Source organism: Canis lupus, chromosome 12, assembly GCF_011100685.1.
Source record: "Canis lupus familiaris isolate Mischka breed German Shepherd chromosome 12, alternate assembly UU_Cfam_GSD_1.0, whole genome shotgun sequence".
NCBI lineage: Eukaryota > Metazoa > Chordata > Mammalia > Carnivora > Canidae > Canis > Canis lupus.
In genome coordinates, this window is record NC_049233.1 from 59,191,449 (window position 1) to 59,210,858 (window position 19,410).

At 39.3% G+C, this 19,410-nt stretch overlaps 2 protein-coding genes and 1 long non-coding RNA gene across 9 annotated transcripts in view; 1 reads left to right on the forward strand and 2 right to left on the reverse strand.

Moving 5' to 3' along the window:
• Positions 1-3,652, reverse strand: part of ASCC3 (activating signal cointegrator 1 complex subunit 3) — a 336,407-nt gene extending 332,755 nt beyond the window's left edge. For 4 of the 6 annotated variants that reach the window (XM_038554806.1, XM_038554808.1, XM_038554804.1 and 1 more), the window contains exon 1: positions 3,379-3,652. The gene's annotated coding sequence lies outside the window, so the exon portion shown is untranslated. Of the gene's footprint in view, positions 1-2,847; positions 3,254-3,378 lie in introns of those variants that run through there. The other 2 variants (XM_038554805.1, XM_038554807.1) reach the window with 2 other exon arrangements.
• A 77-nt stretch (positions 3,653-3,729) lies between these two features.
• Positions 3,730-19,410, forward strand: part of GRIK2 (glutamate ionotropic receptor kainate type subunit 2) — a 1,061,838-nt gene continuing 1,046,157 nt past the window's right edge. Inside the window, exons 1-3 of one of the 2 annotated variants that reach the window (XR_005368068.1) lie at positions 3,730-4,164; positions 6,217-6,372; positions 15,482-15,760. The gene's annotated coding sequence lies outside the window, so the exon portion shown is untranslated. Of the gene's footprint in view, positions 4,165-6,216; positions 6,373-15,481; positions 15,761-19,410 lie in introns of those variants that run through there. The other variant, XM_038554811.1, reaches the window with a different exon arrangement.
• The window catches only part of LOC102153964, a 32,507-nt gene continuing 31,954 nt past the window's right edge, over positions 18,858-19,410 (reverse strand). Inside the window, exon 3 of the long non-coding RNA XR_005368069.1 lies at positions 18,858-19,275. This is a non-coding gene — a long non-coding RNA (uncharacterized LOC102153964). The remainder of the gene's footprint in view (positions 19,276-19,410) is intronic.

Sequence of the window (19,410 nt, forward strand, 5' to 3'; positions counted from 1 at the left end):
CTCAGGGCGTGATCCTGGAGGCCAAGGATGGAGTCCCACATGGGGCTCCCTGCATGGAGCCTGCTTCTCCCTCTGCCTGTGTCCCTGCCTCTCTGTGTCTCTCATGAATAAATAAATAAAATCTTAAAAATATATATAAGTATTTCTCAACAATGATCTTATTAAAACATATCCTGACAATGCTTACTGCTACCTGTAAATTTATTACATGTTAATAGCTTTTTAAATTATGTACTTCTTCCAAATTCCACCCTTATTTTTCATTCAGTTCAAGCCTTTGATAATGAACTTCCTACAAATTCTCTTTGAAGAGTGAATCACAAAAGTAAAAGAAGATAAACCCAAAATTCCCAAATCAGAAAGATAAAATGAGACTCTATCTTAATTTACTCCCCAAGAGTTAGTCTGTTCAAATAACAATGAAAAGCAAGATAACATAGTTGAAAGTAAAATAAAAATAAGGAGAACTGAGTTCAGATGTCCCATTTTTGTTGATGATAAGAAGTCAGCTAACTTCTCTGGATATCAACTTTCTGATCCATAAAATAAAGCAGGATTTCAAAATGATTTTCTACACCCCCTTCAGGTTGAATGATCTGATTAAATCAGAATATTCAAAGATGGATTAAATTGCATTAAATCTGAGTAACAGAGTTTCAGAAATAAGACAATTTGTAAAGCAGATTATCATAGCAAACAGCAGAAAAATGAAACTGACCAAACAGCGAACATTCTCAAACATACTTGCTCATCTACATGCAAAAATGGAGGACTTAAATGAGATGGTGTATGCTAAATGAATGAACATTTATATAGGGTTGTCTACTATAAGCAAGGCATTATACTAGGCAAAAAGATGTAATAAATAAGTATCTACTTTAAAAAAAACTATGTATGAGATAGACACACAATGCCTACCTTCTTCTTACAATTACTAAATACATAAGATACCTTATTCTTTACGCTTTGGTAATTATGCATTTTTTCTTTCCATAAATGTTTGTGTTTGTTAAAATTTCAACTTCAGACAGATATCTTCTCAAAGTTGAAAACTGCCACATTATATCAAGATATACTTTGCACTGAAAGAGCTTATGCTAACTACCTCCCCAGAGAGGTACTATGAGGCAAAAAGTTTACTTGTCAATGAGTACCATACATATTTCTGATGATATGCTTTGTGCATATAATTATTGTGAATTACAAGTTATTAACACATAGAGATCCAATGAGACCAATGTAAAAACTGGAAAAATAGTCTTTTTCAGGTAGAAACTGACTTCTGATTGTGAATTTTTTAGTTAAGGGTACTTTGCAAAAAGAAATATAATTATTCCTAGGGCTCCTGGGTGGCTCAGTCAGTTAAGTGGCCAACTCTTGATTTCGCTCAGGTCATGACCCCAGGGTCATGAGATCCAGTCACATGCACTGGCCTTCCCACTCGGTGGGGGGTGGGCTTGAGACTCTCTCTTCCTCTGCCTCTGCCACCACTCACACAAACTCCCTCTCTCCTTCTGTCAAAAAAATAAATCTTAAAAAAAAATATTTTTAACTGGCAAAACACTGGCATCGTATACTTTCTTTTTTTTTTTTTTCCCAAAGATTTTATTTATTTATTCATGAGAGACTTAGAGACAGAGAGAGAGAGAGGCAAAGTCAAAGGCAGAGGCAGAAGCAGGCCTCAAGCAGGGAGCCCGACGCCGGACTCGGCCCGGGTCTCCAGGATCAGGCCCAGGGCTGAAGGCGGCGCTAAACCGCTGAGCCACCCGGGCTGCCCCGTATATTTTCTTTTTGATCAAAGGCAAAATCAAGTCATGCTGTTCAAGTAAAATAATCTACTCCTCTTTATTATTTTTTTTAAAGATTTTCATTTATTTATTCATGAGAGGCACAGAGAGAGAGAATGAGAGAGAGAGGCAGAGACACAGGAGGAGGGAGAAGCAGGCTCCATGCAGGAAGCCCGACGCGGGACTTGATCCCGGGATCCTGGGATCACGCCCTGGGCCGCAGGCAGGCGCTCAACCGCTGAGCCACCCGGGCTGCCCAATCTATTCCTCTTTAGAGGCCACTTACGTATAAACATTGACAATAACTTATCCTCGTGAAAAGTCACACTTTGGTTCACTAGAAATCCACGACAGGAAGAGGAACCCTTCAGTCAAGGTTCTCTGGAAAGAGGATATGAGACTACAGAAAGTTCCACAAGCACAGACACTGTCTCTCTCTTGATTTCCTAGGCCTAGCACAGTGCCCTGCACATAGGAAGACATGAATGAATGAAATGATTTAAAAAAAAAAAAAAATCGTTCAGCAGGGATCAAGAAGGCTAAGCCATGAAAAATTAATTCATTCAATTAAGATTATTTAGCCTACACTTAACTGGCATCTCTAATGAGCATTTTTTCTCATGCGAGACTATTATTATAGCCATCATTAAAAGATGTGCGAACAGAAGCGAAGTCCGGCGTAGAATCAAAAGCTGAATTCTTCTCACAACACTTTGAAAATGGGAGAGAGAGGGGAAAAAAAAAAAAAAAAAAGTATCTCTCTCCAAGAAACAAGAAATCTAGTGATAGAAATACCGGCTATTCAATCTAAGCTTACTTAGGGAAAGAACATACGATCCCTAGCTTGAGTGTACGTGTGACACCACTCATACCAAACTTTCAGCTAACACTGAAATCATGCTTCTTTTCCACCAGAGGTGAGCAAAATACACGAACACACTGCATTCAACAAATAAGGTAACTTATGATAAAAGGAAAAAAAAAAAAAAAAGTCTATTTAACACAGCTGCCCCCCCGTAACCCACCACACCTCCCTCACGTGTGCAACACATTTACTTACTTCGAAATGACATTCCAGACTCAGCGTTTACCAAACTCACCCACAATTCACCGTGATCAACGCCCTAACCGGATTATTTACTTTTCGGTGTGGGGGTTAAAAAAAAAAAAAAAATACAAAGCAGGTCTTTTCCCCAAAATCTACGTGAAGAAAACGAGTAAGTAAGTTGCCACGGCTTTGTAACTGAAGAAAGCAACCCTCATGAAAGCAAATTGCCCACGCACGGGGAAGAGCAATCTCCCCATCTGGTCACGTCGGGGCCTAACTCCCAGGCTGATGTCTCGGATCGCCACCCCGACCTACAGATCCCAAGGGTGGGGACCAGACTGTCCGGAGACCACCCACAGGACGTCGGGCCCCAAGAGGGGTGACAGCCCGTGGCTCGCCCCCCGAAACCCGAGGGGGCCGTCGGGCCGCGTGGCCGCGTGGCCGCGTCGCCACCCCCGGAGCCCCCAGCCGCCCGCCGCCCGCCGCCCGCCACCTGCCCCGGGCCGCGCCGCCCCTCCTCCCCCTCCACATCCACCTCCTCACCTCTTGGCCCCGGCTCGCGCGCTTCCCATCACTCGGTCAGCTCCTACCTTGGCGTCCCCCCCTCTCTTTCGTTTTCATTTCTCCTTTCCACGCCGGGTGGGGAGCGAGCGGAGGGCAGAGCTGAAGACGCCAGTGGGCAGCCGCCCCGCTACGCCTTCCTCTGCACCCCACCCGAGCCCGCCAGGGTCGCCCGCAGCCACAGAGCGCAGCGCCCCGACCACCGTCCGGACCCACACGGCCGGCGAGGGGCGGGGCAGGCGCGGGCCTACACGTCACCCGCCCGCCGCCGCGCCAACGTCAGCACGTCGGCTCCCTCGGCCCCGCCCCCCGCGCGCGCCGCCGCCCCGCCCCCCCGCCCGTAGAGCCGCCGAGAGGAACCGGCGGGCGCGCGCGCTCCTGGGACTCGGCCGTCGGGTACCGGGTCGCGCTGCCGCCTCTAGTCACCGCCCGGAGAACCCTCCCTGCTGGTACTCGAGTTGACTGCATCTTATTCTCCGACCTTCTCCCTGAGGTGAAGACGGCTAATGATTCCCGTGAAAGGTGAAGGAGAGAAGCGAAGTAGGGAGCGTGAGGGACCGGGTCACCGTGATCTTCGTCGCCGGCCGGAGCGCCTGGCTCCTGGACCCTTGATGCAGTTAGTTCCCTGGTCCCCCGTCCGCTTGCCCTGAGCTCTCTCAGTTCTCAGCTCAGTTCTCTTCAGGTTTTCTCTGTCAGCAGGTGCTTGGGTCGGACGTCCCCACCGAAAACAAAATACCTGAAGATTCTCCGGCTCATTTGAAAAGACAGGTAGACGATATTTAAAAAAAAAAAATAATAATAACTGACCTCAAGAACTCCCTTGTGAACGTGTATACAAGAGTTCTAGACGAAACATCGGGCATGCAAAGATGGCATGACCTGACTGACGGTCGTGGCTCCCTCCGCTTCCATCCCCTTCCTCATAAGGAATGTGTCTGGATGCCTAGTGGAACTGTGTTTCATAGAAAGGCAGTCAGTGGTGATCCAGTTATGCTTTTCATTGGCCAAACCATAACTGGAGTTCGGTGTTTTAGATAGAGCACTTTATTTTTTTTATTAATATTTTTTAAGGTTTTACTTCTTTATTCATGAGAGACACAGAGAGAGAAGCAGAGACCTAAGTCAGAGGGAGAAGCAGGCTCCACGTGGGAAGCTTCATGTGGGACTTGATCCCAGGACCCTGGATCACACCCTGGGCCAAAGGTAGACGCTCAACCGCTGAGCCACCCAGGTGCCCTGAGATTGAGCACTTTATTACAAACTCAGAGAGGCTGGCATTATTTCAGAGGGGAGCAGATGATGAAGAGGACCCCAAAAGGTAATGCATAAAAAAAGTACTGATTGAACTTGGGAGGATTTTCACGGAAGAGAGAGAGCTACTGGAACATCTCCAAATAAAGACTAGTCCTGTGACTTTAGATTTGTTTCATGTGATCGCAAGAATGCAGTTTTGAGAGAAACAGATTTCAGATCCTGAAAAGAAAATATTCTTCCAGCACTAGTCAGAGAAGTTGTCTGCCTCAGGATGTATGGATGCCTCATTCACTGGATTTGACCTTATTTAATTTTTTAAGGTTTTATTTATTTATGAGAAACACAGAGAGAGGAGGGCGGCAGAGACACAGTCCGAGGGAGAAGCAGGCTCCATGCAGGGAGTCTGACGTGGGACTCGATCCAGGGTCTCCAGGATCAGGCACTAGACTGAAGGCGGCGCTAAACCGCTGAGCCCCCCTGGGCTGCCCGTGAAAGCTTAGTTGGTAGGCACTAGTTGCAGGGGAACCATACATCAAAAGAATTAATTCATGGTTTTATTAGTTATTCCCAACTTTGAGGTTGGATCAGTCCTAGACTTTAAAAAAAATTTACAGGTTAACTTGTGAGGCAAGACAAACGTATTAAAAGATAAATAATGAGAGGAAGCCACCTGATAATGAGAGCTACTAACAATAAGTGCTAGTAATTCACATAACAGATTATCACAGATCATCACAGTTCCAGAGACTTGAGGAAGAAGGAAACTGCAAATGAGCCCTGCCTAGCCGCATTTGGTAACTAACCAAATGCGGTTCTTTACCCTTGAAATATGGTAGATTCAAATGAAGACATGCAGTAAGTGCAAATTATACACCAGATTTTGAAACTTTGTGCCAAAAAAGTAAAATATCTTAATTAGTATATTGAGTACATATTGAAGTTTTAACATTTGTGTCAATATATTAAAAGTAATTTTACCTGTTTATTTTTTTAATGTGGCTACTTGAAAGTTTTAAATTACATAGGTGGCTTGCATCTTATTTCTATTGGACAGTCCTGACCTAGAGGGAAATACACTTCACTGAACTCTAAGAACTATCTTTGTCCTCTTTGTAATCCCTGGAGGGTTTTCGGAAATATTAGTGGGAAGAGTCTGATGACAGAATTCCTAATGAAGAGAAAGAAAACTGTCCAGAAAGTGCCATGAGCAGAGACAAGGAAACTAGATTGCAGATGCACTCCATTATAATGAATAACCTGTTTGTCTACAATAGAAGGTGCTTATTGGAAGGTAGTGATGATAAAGTTAAAATTAGGAACTAATATGTAAGAAGACTCGATTTTTAATTTAAGAAGTTTAGTACTGTAGGCAATCAGGATCTGACCATTAGAAACTGGGATTGTATGAATCTCTTGGCAATATTGACTAGCATGGGTTGAAATTAATGGGTGGTTGGGCAACCAACTAAAACTCCTACTTAAAAATGTATTATTAATAGAGGATTGTTTTAAATTGATGATAGTAGTCTTGCCCCTTATCCAGGGTTTCCCTTTCTGCTGTTTCAGTTACATGAGGTCAACCACAATCTGGAAGCGGATGATCCTTCTTCTGATAAATCATCAAGGGGTCAATAGTGGCCTAATGCTATGTCACAATGCCTGTGTCATTCACTTCACTTCATCTCATCACTAGGCATTTTATCATCTCACATCAAAAGAAGGGTGAGTACACTAGAATAAGATATTTAGAGAAAGAGACCACATTCACATAACTTTTATTATATTTTATTGTAATTATTCTATTTTGTTATTAGTCATTGTTGTTAATCTCTTACTGTGCCTAATTTATAAACTAAACTTTGTCATAACTATGCATATGTAAGAAAAAAACAGGGTATACAGGGTTTGGTACTAGCATTGGTTTCAGGCATCCACTGGGGCAGTCTTGGGTGTATCCCCCACAAACAAAGGGGGATTATTGTACAGCACATCTCTAAAGTAGAATGCTGGGATCCCTGGGTGGCGCAGCGGTTTGGCGCCTGCCTTTGGCCCAGGGTGCGATCCTGGAGACCCGGGATCGAATCCCACATCAGGCTCCCAGTGCCTGGAGCCTGCTTCTCCCTCTGCCTATGTCTCTGCCTCTCTCTCTCTGTGTGTGACTATCATAAATAAATAAAAATTAAAAAAAAATAAAGTAGAATGCTTTATAGGTATTAAAAAAGTATGATATGAATCTATGTTGCTTGATACAGAAATATATCAAAGAGTACAACTGAGTAAATAGTTTGCAAAATAATACATGCACAATATGAAATCCGTATATGTATAATTATATACGTGTGTGTATGTAACTAGATCATTTGACTAATAGTGCCTTAATTTTTTCAAAATTGTCTCAAAAACAGAAAATCTCAAGGTGAAAGTGCTTCCAACATGTTTTCATTGGCTCAACAAAGTCTTCCATGTCTTTGTTTCTTTTCATCTCTATGTTCTGTCATTCTTAGCATTCTAGCCTTTCATTCTCAGCCCTATCACCTCATGTGTTGTCAGAATGGGTTGATACGCTCCTGACTCATTTGCAGCCCAGTAGTCTCTTAGTATATCTCAGTATATGTGTCCACTAGGTCTGCAACAGCTCACCAGTGTCCCACAGCCTCGGCTTCTAGACCTTTTCGGTTTTACCTATTCTCAGTCCGTTGTTCCCCCCTTCATTTTGCATACTCCAGCTTACAACATTGGGTCTTAAAATTCCATCTTTGCTGGACCCCACTGCAGTGTCTTACCTGTAGCTGACACTTAACCTCTGAGGGATGCTTAGTTCTAAAATGAGCTTCCCTAGTCCTTTTAAGAAATGATGATGATATGGAGAAAAAAATTATGATGGCTACTGTGGTTGCCTACCCAATCACCATTTTCCTCCTCTTTCTTAATTAATAAAATGAATTTGTTAGACTACCAAACAGCTAAAGAAATGTGAGCTCTTCCCTTTACCCTGGAAGTAATTCTATTTCCCTTTGAATAAGAATTTTGTAGAGGTGATCATGTGGCCAAGGAATAGTCAGCCATGGGGAATTCTGCAATAGGTTTTATCCAAGTGGCAAAATATATGCTTATAATATCTATAGAGTTATTCTTGACTTACTGTTCAAGATCCGTGGACTAGGCATGTAATTTGCCTAATGTTCTTTCCTATACACTGCTGAAATGAAAATTTAGAATTAGAAACATTGAGGAATAAAGAAAAGAGTAAAGATAGTATGTGTTATATGGAGAGAAGTATGATCAACAGAGAAAAGAAAAATGAAACTTCAGTAATTTCCTGAGAAACAAAGCTAATAGTAGAGAAAGAGACCATATTCTCTGGAATAACACCCAAAACCATTGCCAAAAAATACAATGAAGTAGTTATAAAAGAGTTGGTTGAGGCATGGCAGAGAGTAGAAGTGAGAATAAGGGCTGAAAATAGGGATAACATTCGAAATATGTTACACTTGACTCAGGCACCACACATATTTCCTTCTTCATTTGTAGACAAAGACACCTGCCACCAAACATAGAAACCAAAAATGACCCCAAAAGTCTTCTTGAAATGAATTATGTAAATAGTAGAGAGGAAATGAAAGCTTTTATGTTGACAACAAAGAGAAATACCATTCTCATTCTGGTACTCAGGGCCAGCATCCAGAGAGCTAGTTGCTTGCCTACTCATCTTAAAGTAAAACCTGATATTTAGCATTCCTGGTCCTACAGTACCAAACCTAGCTACTTGTTCACAATTCCTATATAGGAGAGAAAAGTGGAAGACATCCTACTTATTGAAAGCAAAAGAAAACCATTATCAATGACCAGTTTATATTTTTTTATATTTTTAATTTTAAAATTTAACATATTTTAAGATTATAAACATAAATATATATTTTGTCAAATATATTTATGGACATATATGTATTTATATATTATATATTTTATATATTATAGGTAATGTATAAATAAAAATATTTTTATATAAAATGTTATATATAGTATAATACATGTTTACATAAACGTATTTGCATGTGTGTATGTGTATGTATAAACATACAATAAAAAATCAACAGGAAAATCGCCATTATGAAAGAGAAAGACTAAGAAAAACAGAAAAAAGAAACTAAAGGAAATAGATATAACTTATAAAATGAAAAGGAACATTTTTAAAAATCACTCCAATTTATATATTTCAGTATTCAGAATATTATATCTATAAGCTACACACAAGGTACCCTGAAAAAGAAGCAAGCATAGGATGAAAAAGAGTTCTGACACACAAAAAACAGTTACTTAAATGAAAAATTCAAGGGAAAATACTGGCGATAAAATTGAAGAAGTCTAGAACAAGCATACAAAGACATGAACAGAAAATATGAGAAAAGATAAGAGTCATGGATAGCCAATCCAATAGACTAACATTCAACTGCTAGAAAAGAAAGAGATTTAGAAAAAGAAAAGCGAGAAAAAAATGTTTTAATTATAAGAGGTCTTTTGGAATGTAGAAGGAAACAAGTTTTCAGATTGAGTAGACTACTGGGTACCAGAAAATAGGTGAAAAAACATCCATACTTGGAGATATTATCATGTAAAACCAAGAATAAAAACTAGGAATAATAATAGTCAATAGTATTAATGATAATAAAACCCCAAGTTTCTAAGCACAAAAAAATATATTATCAATGAAAGAATAAAAATCAGACAAATTGGGGCACCTGAGTGGCTGAGTCAGTTAAGTATCTGACTCTTGATTTCAGCTCAGGTTCATGATCTCAGGGTTGTGTGATTGAGCCCCACATTGGGCTCCACTCTGGGTCAGGAGCCTGCCTGAGATTCTCTCTCTTCTTCTCCCTATAGTCCTCCCTGCAGCCCTGCACTCTGGCTCTTTCCATCTCTTAAGAAAAAAAAAAAAAAAAATCAGACCTATCAACAGCACTGGATACTAGAAGACAATGATAGAATATTTTCAATATTTTAATGGTAGATATCTTTCAGTCTAAAAGTCTATACTCATTCAATTTAGCAATTAACTAAAGAGCAATTAACTAAGAGCAAAATAAAGTTATTTTTAGATCATCAAGGATGTAGAACTGCAGAGCATTTTCCTCCCATGTGATCTTTACCTCAGCAAACTAAGGATAGAAACTCCAGCGAAAAATTCCAGCAAAATAAGGCTGAAAACAAAGAGGAAAAATGGAATTCTGGAAAAGGTGTACCAATCTTAGAAGCTAAAAAACATTTCCAGATAGGGCTGTGCAGCAGGTCTAGAGAGGAAGCAGTATAGATGGGAGGAGGAAGAGTTCAAGGAACAAGGTCATATGGGAGGAAATGTGAAATTCAAAAGAATAAATGGTAAGATAGGGAGTTTGTTTTTTTTTTAAGTGAAAGCTATAGTAAATCTAATGTAAGGATAAAATGTGGAGAGGAGTAGTCTTAAAGAAAATTAAGAGAAATAATACCATTAGGAAAAAGATCAAAACAATTCAGGTGCACTACCCTTGTGATTCAGAGGAGGAAAGGGAGCTAGCAAAGGAGAAAGAAAGGGTGGCCAAAGAGGAAAGAGATTAGTAAAGATATATAAAATCATTTTTTTAAAAAGTCATCAACAAGGTTAATTCCTGCTCAAAGTCAAGGAGAACGGAGACTAAATTAATGTCTTTGGAGATTTATATAATTGATGAATTGGAAGCAATTATAGTAACTTGATAGATAGAGATGGAAATCAGATGGCAAATTAAGAGAATAAATGAGAAGAGAGAAAATGGAGACAGGGATGAGAATCATTTTTGTCTAATAAATGCATGAAAAAAGGAGCAATCAAGGAGATTTTAGGGTCCAGAGAAAGACTTTTGTCTATGTGTGTTTTTAAGATAGAAAAACTAGCAAACTTACAAGATATTGATAGAGGGAAAGACCCTGTAAGAGATGAGTTAAGTATGGGATGTCTGGGTAGCTCAGCGGTTGAGCATCTGCCTTTGGTTCAGGGCATGATCCTGATCTGGGATCGAGTCCTGCATTGGGCTCCCTGCAAGGAGCTTGCTTCTCCTTTTGCCTGTACTGAGAGAGAGAGAGAGAGAGAGAGAGAGAGAGGCAGAGACACAGGCAGAGGGAGAAGCAGGCTCCATGCAGGGAGCCTGATGCAGAACTTGATCCCGGGACTCCAGGGTCACGCCCTGGGCTGAAGGCAGGTGCCAAACCGCTGAGCCACCCAGAGATCCCCTAGGTTTGCCTTTCTAATGCAAGTAAATCACCCACCCAAAGTTTGAGGCTGAAACATATTTATTACCTAAGGCACTGTGTGGGAATGGGAGAATCTTTCCTTGCCAACTGCTGCCATGCTGTGATTCCCCTAACAGATAAGTTAGGGAATTGTTTAGACTGTATGAGACCCAAAATGACAGTAGCAATAGAGTTTTCCTCTCACAAAACAAGATAGGTAAGTAATCTTTGGTTTACAAGCTCCTTGGGAGTATCCCCAATATAATCTGAAGCTGGTCCCTGTATTTGGAGAGCAGAAAGAGACAAAAGAAAGAGGAAGGCCACTCCAGGTTGGTAAGTGTCAGTTTTAATAACTAAAGGAGACTTACATACAAAGTTTATTTTAGGGTACAAGACACGTGGATCCCTACACCCACCTGTCAAATCTTAAAAAGTGTGTATAGAGGCCTTAACTAGGTTCAGTCAAGTATATATACTGCCTTATACTGTCTAACTAGTCTCAGCACCACATCATTATCTCAAACCTATGTCCTCAGGGCAGCTTCTGGGAGCAAGAAGGCAAGCAGAACTCATATTTCAAAGACAGGGGACAGGGAGGGGTGCCTTTGATTGCCTGGGGTTCAGCTCATGGGTCAACCAGCAGTCATGTCTTTTCAGTCACCTCCTCAACAGTAATCTTGGAACAGTGTGGTTGTATTTAGGATTTAGTCATCTAGAGACCGAGGTCCCTTCTTGTTATTCTATAATTTCTAGGGTATTGTTCTCCTCTAATAATATGAGATGACTTGCAACCAAGACTATATTCCAAGTAGCAGTCTAAAGAAGAGGAGTAGCAGAGAGACCTATTTTGGGAACCTGAACTGAAAGTACACCCATCCTTTAGTCACATGGCCGCACTTAGTTTCAAGGGCAGCTGGGAATTGTAGTTTTTATTTTAGGCAACTATATATTCAGTTAAAATTAAGGAGTTCTGTTACCATGAGAGATAAAGACATATTGAGAGACAAATGTTTCACCCACAATCCTTTTCCTTCTTAATTAAAGCAAATATATTGTATTAAACAGATAAGGATAGCCTCTCTTCACTTCTTATCAGAACTGAGAGCCATGGGAAACAGAATAGAATATCAAGACTTACTTTTATCTCTTTTATGCACATGAAAATTGAGCTAGTAAAAAATCGCAATGTATAATAATGGATATTAATTATTTTAAGGACTAAATTTTCCTGAAGTTTAAACTATTCTTAAGCATTTTTAATATGGTCAAAATGAAGTTTCTATTCATTCTACCCACAAGTAATTAAACATGTATCACATAACCCACACTTTGTTAAGCATTGTGAACTTTCCAAAGAAAAGTATGATATAATCTCGATTCTCAAGGAACTTAGAGGAACTTATAGTTTGAAAAGGAGAGAAATTTAACACAAGACTATTCAAGAACTATTAAGTGCTGAGTTGTGTGATACTTTATGAGTACAAAAGGAATCCAAAGTAAAGATAGGCCACTGTTGGCCTCAGGAGATTAAAAACCTTTGCAAAAAAAAAGTGAGTATCAAGCTGGGCATATAAGAATAGGTAGGATTTATTTATAAGCCTTTTGTATGCAAAATCATAAAAGGCATCTTTGTAAGTTTGATTCTAGAGAATAAAACCATGTTGAATTTTACAAGTCCATACTGTTGCTAGTAGTAGCCTAAGAATGGCTGACTCAGTAGTCTATAAACAGGTTTTGTTTCTGTTTTTTTGCTCTAGGCTGTATCCATAAGTACTAGCTTGACTTAGTAGATACCAAGTGTTTGTCAATTAAATATACTTTTCCTTTAATACTCAGTGTTTCCTTTATTACGTGGTGAAGGACTTAAGTTTTTAATTAAGGTATAGCTTTTTTTTCAAAATTGAGGTGGACTGAAGTATATATCTTAAATGGATAGTACTGTATCCACCTCATGTGACTAGTACCAAATCAAGATAGAGAATATTTCCAACACTCCTTAACACTCCCTTATAACCCTCCAAGTCAGCATTTAAATCTCCCTTCCCTACCCTAGCCATCCTAAAGTTGCCACTATTCTGACTTCTATCAACAAAGATTACTATTCTTGGTTTTGAAATTCATATAAATGAAATCACATAGTATGTCACTCAGCATTTTTTCATGTTGTTGCCACCCTGGCCTTAATTTATGAGGCTTGTTGATACCTCAAAGGGTTGTTTTTCAACCTGTTTTAAAAATCTTTTCTTATGGGAAAATCTCACAAAAGTTTGTAAAAAGGTGTTTATTATATAATAATATGCATTACAGGTGTTAATGATCTTTAGTTTCAAAGAGAGATTGTGTTCATTTTAAAAGTAGGCAAGGTGAGGACAACTTCCATCCTGTACCATTGTAGTACAGCTTGATACTTCCAAAGTGATGGTCAAGTTAACCTGCTGTTACCTTTCTTCTCTAACAAACCTGAAAATGCCCTATGAGAAGTTTGGGCCAGTTACAAAGTTAGAGGTACAAAACCACCCTCATTTCTGATACTTACTGCAAGTTTGCAAGAGGGAGGGGGTGAAGGTGGAGTGGTTCTCCCAAATTCAGTTTCAGTAATTTTCAGAAAGACTCATAAAACTCACTAAAAGCTATTATTCTCATGGTTATGGTTTATTAAAAGGAAAAGATACAGATTAAGATTAAAGGAAGGCACACGTAAAACAGTTTAAGTGACTTTCAAATGCAGAGATTCAGTCATCTTTAGCCATGAAGTCAGGACACATTAATGTTCTAGCATCAGTGTGTAACAGTATGCATAGAGTACCATGAATCAGGAAGGCTCACCTAAGCTTGTTGTCCAAAAATTTTTAAGGGGTTTGTCATGTAGGCATAATTGATCGATTGATTGCCCACATGGTAAATCTCAGTTTCCAGGTTTACTGATACTATGTGACCCAAAGCCTCCACCCAAAGTCATATTGTTGGTCTTTTCCACTGACCAATACCCAACCTAAGACTATATAGGTATTGCCAGTCCCCAACCTAAATCACATTGTTAGACTAAGTATGAACCAAGACCCTCAGATAACCACATCTTAAAAGGCTGGAGGCAAAGACAAAGCCTTCTCTTTGGGCAGGCTCTAGTTCTTTACTATACCCCACCTAAATTTTCACTTTTCTCATTGGAGAATTCGTTGTTTTCAATCCCTGCAATTAAATCATTTTTTTAAAAAGGTGTTTCCCAACTACTGATTTTGTAAGTTTATATTTTAAAACATTCTGAATGATTATGAAGCATCTCACAAAGAAAATTAAGATTGGCATGGGATAACAAACATTTTCTTTTTCCTTTAACTGCCCAGTATATATAAATAGGAAGATTTTACCAGGCTTACTGACTTTTAATGCATTCTTTTTTAAGTTGAACCACAGCTAGGAAATAAAATTGAAAGTTTTTCAGTAGATTATAATGCCAGCAATGACAATGAAGGAAAAACGAAGCGGTATAGTAACAGTTCAGTGATTTTGGGGATTGGGTAAATGTGTAAGACTTCCTTAAGAAAGAATGTAAACTACTAAGACCTCCATAAGGGAGATACCTGGGTGCCTCAGCGGTTAAGCTTGTCTACCTTCAACTCAGGGCATGATCCTGGAGTCCTAGAATTAGGTCCCACATTGGGCTCCCTGCATGGAGCCTGCTTCTCCCTCTGCCTATATCTCTGCTTCTCTCTTTCTGTGTCTCTCATGAATAAATAAATAAAATATTAAAAAAAAAAAAAAAAAGAGGGACGCCTGGGTGGCCCAGCGGTTGGGTGCCTGTCTTCCATTCAGGTCGTGACCCCAGGATCCAGGATCGAGTCCCGCATTGGGCTCCCTGCGTGGAGCCTGCTTCTCCCTCTACCTGTGTCTCTGCCTCTCTCTCTCACTCTGTGTCTTTCATGAATAAATAAATAAATTTAAAAAAAAAAAAGACCTCCATAAGGAACACTGAAGTTGTTAAAAATTGCCCCTATATTTTGAACATTCTTTCTTTACATGAATGTGTTAAGGAGTCATCCCTGAGGAAATAATACCATTATAGTTTAAAATGAAATTATAAGATTTAAATGTTAAGGTGCCACTTATTAATGTCGTTTCTCTTTAAAATAATTTTTAATTGAATTTTGATAGGTTTAGCTCTTCCTAATTTAGATATGAAGTGTAATTTTTCTGTTGTTCTTTGTAAGATATAGTAGGGATATAGGACTTAAATGACAAAATAGGCTGGAGATGGAAATCCTACCTTGACAGCTTAAGCCGGACTGATATGCTTGAAGTCAATCAAATCACAGATCAGACAGGTGGTTATTATAGTCATTGGTCAGGAAGAGCAAGGTTAAGTCAGGCATAAGATTCTGACTTCATAGGTTCAAGAGGTTCAGAATGAAAGCTACCTTTAGCTAACTCTATACATTGATGTGAAGGTTCATTCATCCATTCACTTCTGAAACTGAGTGAAGGAAACCTCATTTGAAATGGAGTCAAGAGACAAAGGGGGAGCTTTCATGCCCTAGGACTCCTTGCCAATTGCAGACTCAAAAGGAGAGATATCTTGCATCCCTAACAGGAAAGAAACCAGCAGGAAGAAGAATTTCTCCAGACCCAACCACAAGTGCAGCCAATAAGAAAATATCACAACTCAGCCAGTGGGAAATCATCAGGACCCTGGACTCTCGCTTTTGTCCAGTGAATTTTCATTCACAGCAGTTCCCCAACCCCCAACTTCTTCCTTTTCTTTATAATGTTTCTCTCATTTGATCTGTGGACTTGCCAGTAGCTTGCCATAGCTTGCGTGTCCAAATAGCAATTCCTCTGCTATTACTGAATAAACACATTGCTGATAAAATAACTGGCTGTTTTCCGTGTAAGGTCAACACATTCAAGTAATATATATGTATATATACTGATCTATCTATCTATCTATCTATCGAGAGAGAGAACCTACTATGAGTCAGCAGAGTAGCAAACAAGACAAACACTGTTGGCTTTTAACAAATGATAGCTAGCTTTCACTGCTCACCTATCTCGCTATTTGCCAAGCATTGTTTTAAGCATTTCTTCCTGGAACTCTACAAGCGTTAATTATTCTCATTTTTATTATGTAGATTTCATAGTAAGGAAAGGAGACTTAAGAGGTTGACAATCTGTCTGGAAGACAATGTCTGAAGGCAATTGGGCACACCCTCTAAAGCTGAGCTTTTTTTTTTTTTTTTTTTTGCTATCAAAAGGCTCTTGCCACTTGATAATGGACAGTTTCTCAGTATCTGAAAAAGTGCTTTTATCTTCTCTGGGACTTTTCAGTTTCTTTGCTGGATCCAGGAGCGCCATCTTTTGGCAAGATGTGGAATTTCTTAAGGACTTAATGCCGTAAGATCTAATGACAAAGTAGTCCAGGGTTACCTTATTCTCTTTATTAAATGGCTTATGGTCTAGGGTTATCATGTTTTCTAAACTAGGAGAAGGGACTCATTTTGGTTACAGCTCTTGTTAGTGTTTATTTTGTTATTATGCAGAAGAAAGAAAAAGAGGAAAAATTATTTTTAGTATGTTGGTACTTAAGATATATATTCATATATTCAGAGTTGCTTACAAATAAGTTCTTACTTAAAAATATGATGTTGGTGGATCCCGGGTGGCTCAGCAGTTTAGCGCCACCTTCAGCCCAGGGCGTCATCCTGGAGACCTCGGATCGAGTCCTACATCGGGCTCCCAGCATGGAGCCTACTTCCTCTGCCTATGTCTCTGCCTCTCTCTCTCTCTCTCTCTCTCTGTGTGTCTCTCATGAATAAATAAGTAAAATCTTTTTAAAAAAATGTGATATTGATTTCACCAATACCACATTTAAAATGTGTATATCTGGGTTCAATTAATAAACAAAAAGGAAAATTGTCCTAACCTGAACATAAAGTCTTAGATTTACACAACTCTGAACAGGCCTAGTTACTTAACAACCACTAATGTGAATTTTTTAAAAATAAACTCTGACATATGTGCTCCGTGGGAGAATTTTTCCTTTTAAGCTTTCACAAAGACACAGCAAGAAATTATAAATACATATATCAGCAAAACAAGATTAAGCAACACTTTTTCATTGTGTGTGTAGCACTAATTAAAGTGTTTCCTTTTATAAATGCAAAAATGGTATAATATCATCTCATAATGTAAGACCCTGGAAGTAGATGACTATATCCTAACAGTACCAAGCTTGTATGTTGAGACCACCTCCCACAGACATGAACAGTATTTACTACTAGCCACAGCTGACATCAGTCCCAAAATTCTATTTCTGTTTAGCCATCTTTTAACCTAAATGAACCAACTCAACTTGCCAGGAATTACAAACTTAAAGAACAGTATTTTAAGTAAGAACAATATTTACTAAAATTTTAATTTGATCTCTGTATTGAAGTACAGCTTTTCACATAACTAAAATGATTTTTTTTTTCTCACCATTCCTTTAAATTTTATTGGGTAGGGTACCTATTCCTGGCTCAAAACTCTGGCAGGATCTATGGATTTATTGTTGTTGTTATTGTTGACTTTATATAATATATCTCTCCATTGTCATTTTAGATCACAGACACCATCATAATTCAGTAATTAGACTGTTTAATACTAGACTGTTTAATAGACTATTTGTTACTGTGTAATAATGAAAATTCATAATTGGATTTAGTATTAATTCTTGCAATACCTTAAGCCTCCTTAGAGCTGAAAGCCTGAACTGAAAAAGTGGATTGGGCCTTCTCTCTTCTTTTTGCATTCCATGACAACATACTGCTAACGTTTCCCAGGTCACATACAGCCCTTAGGAGGTGAGAGAATGACAGAAAGTCAAGAGATATTGGACATTTCTTAACTTCACTGCAAACCCTAGTGGTTTCCTTCCCTGGGTCTAAAGGCAGGAACCTCTTGCAGATCTGGAAAATGATTAAAACAGAATCTCTCTCTTTGGAGACACCTCTGAGGACTCCTTAAATGTTCCCAATTAGATCTTTCCAACTCTGGCAATTCATTAGCTGATGCATCTTTCCTTGTTCAGGTCCTGGGAAGCCTGAAGTGCATCTATACTTCCTTTTTGAGAGGAACGCTTTACTCCTCCAGATGGCTTTTTTGGACAGAACCCAAGATGAATCCACTCTAGCTCTTTTTTTCCTTGGCTTACATTCCCTGCCCTATAGGAAGCTTTAGGAATAAAGGCTGGTCCTAAACCGACAGCACTCTCCTGGCTCGACCACCAGGGAGCCAGTCGTCCTCTTAGCCTCTATATTTTTCTGGAGCAAGGGTAGTAGAATCAGTCAACCTTAGTCAATAGTCCACTTAAGATTTTGGGGGCAGCAGGACAACACTTGTTATTTGCATTTTCCAATGGCAGAAAACACATTTCAAAGCTCTTCTATGGTCCCCTGGCAGTACTCCTCACTAGACTTGAGGTTAGAAGGTCCTATACGACTATACCTATTACCCTCAGAGGGTGGGTAATGTTAAACAATCAACTGAGTAATTTAAAAGATCAAATTGGTTTTTTGGAATGATTTATGGATCACGCAGCATCCTATCTAGCAAATAAAAAAGAGCTCCCTTGATCTGAAAAAAGGAAGGTTTTCAAAGGCAGAGAGAGAGAGTAAGAAAAGAGGATTATTGGCAAGGAATGCATTATTTTAGGCAAAGTTGCCCTCCTAAGGGGAAAGGAGGAGTCTGTCTATAGATCTTCTAGTGCTGTCAGGGAAATTCCACGTTGACTGATTAAAGATTAGATTCTAGGGGGGGGGGGGGGGTTGAAACTACAGTTAAGTATTAAGTCTTGATATGAGGCCTTAACATAACTCCATTTGGGGCCTGTGGATTTTTTTTTTTTTTTTTGACAGTGTCCATGACACAATGGCAGCTCTCCAAAGAAGCTGCTCCTTTACTTTCTCTGATCCTCTCTCTCTCTCTCTCTCTCTCTCTTTTTTAATATCCTTGATCTGGTTGAAGCCTCAAAGGATCATGTAAAAATATCTTAAATACATTCTTTTGTCAACCTGCATATAGAAGGGAGAATGGCTTTCCTCGGTTGAGCATTCTGTCATCTGTTGGTATTTCAACAGAAACTATGACAGTAATAAACCCTCTAAGATCCTGTTAGAAACAGAAGCACAAAGAAGTGGGACACATCATAGAACCTAGGAGTGAATAGCATTAGTACATGTTAGACTTGGGTCTAAATATTTCTTAAAATTGTGTCTTCTATGTGTCATCTCTGTTACCACCATCTTCATTCAGAACTTCATAATCTCTTGCTAGTACTGTTGCAGTCACTCGTCTCTGCCTTTTATCCCAATTAAATGTGTTCTTCATAATACCACCAGATTGGTTGACCTAAAATGCAAATGTTACCTTGTCAGTTACTTGCTTTAAATCTTTGAAAATCTCCCAATAGCATTGCCCTAGAGGCAAGCTTCTTAAATGTGAGAGTGCATACAAATGACCCTGAAATCTTGTTAAAATTAGATT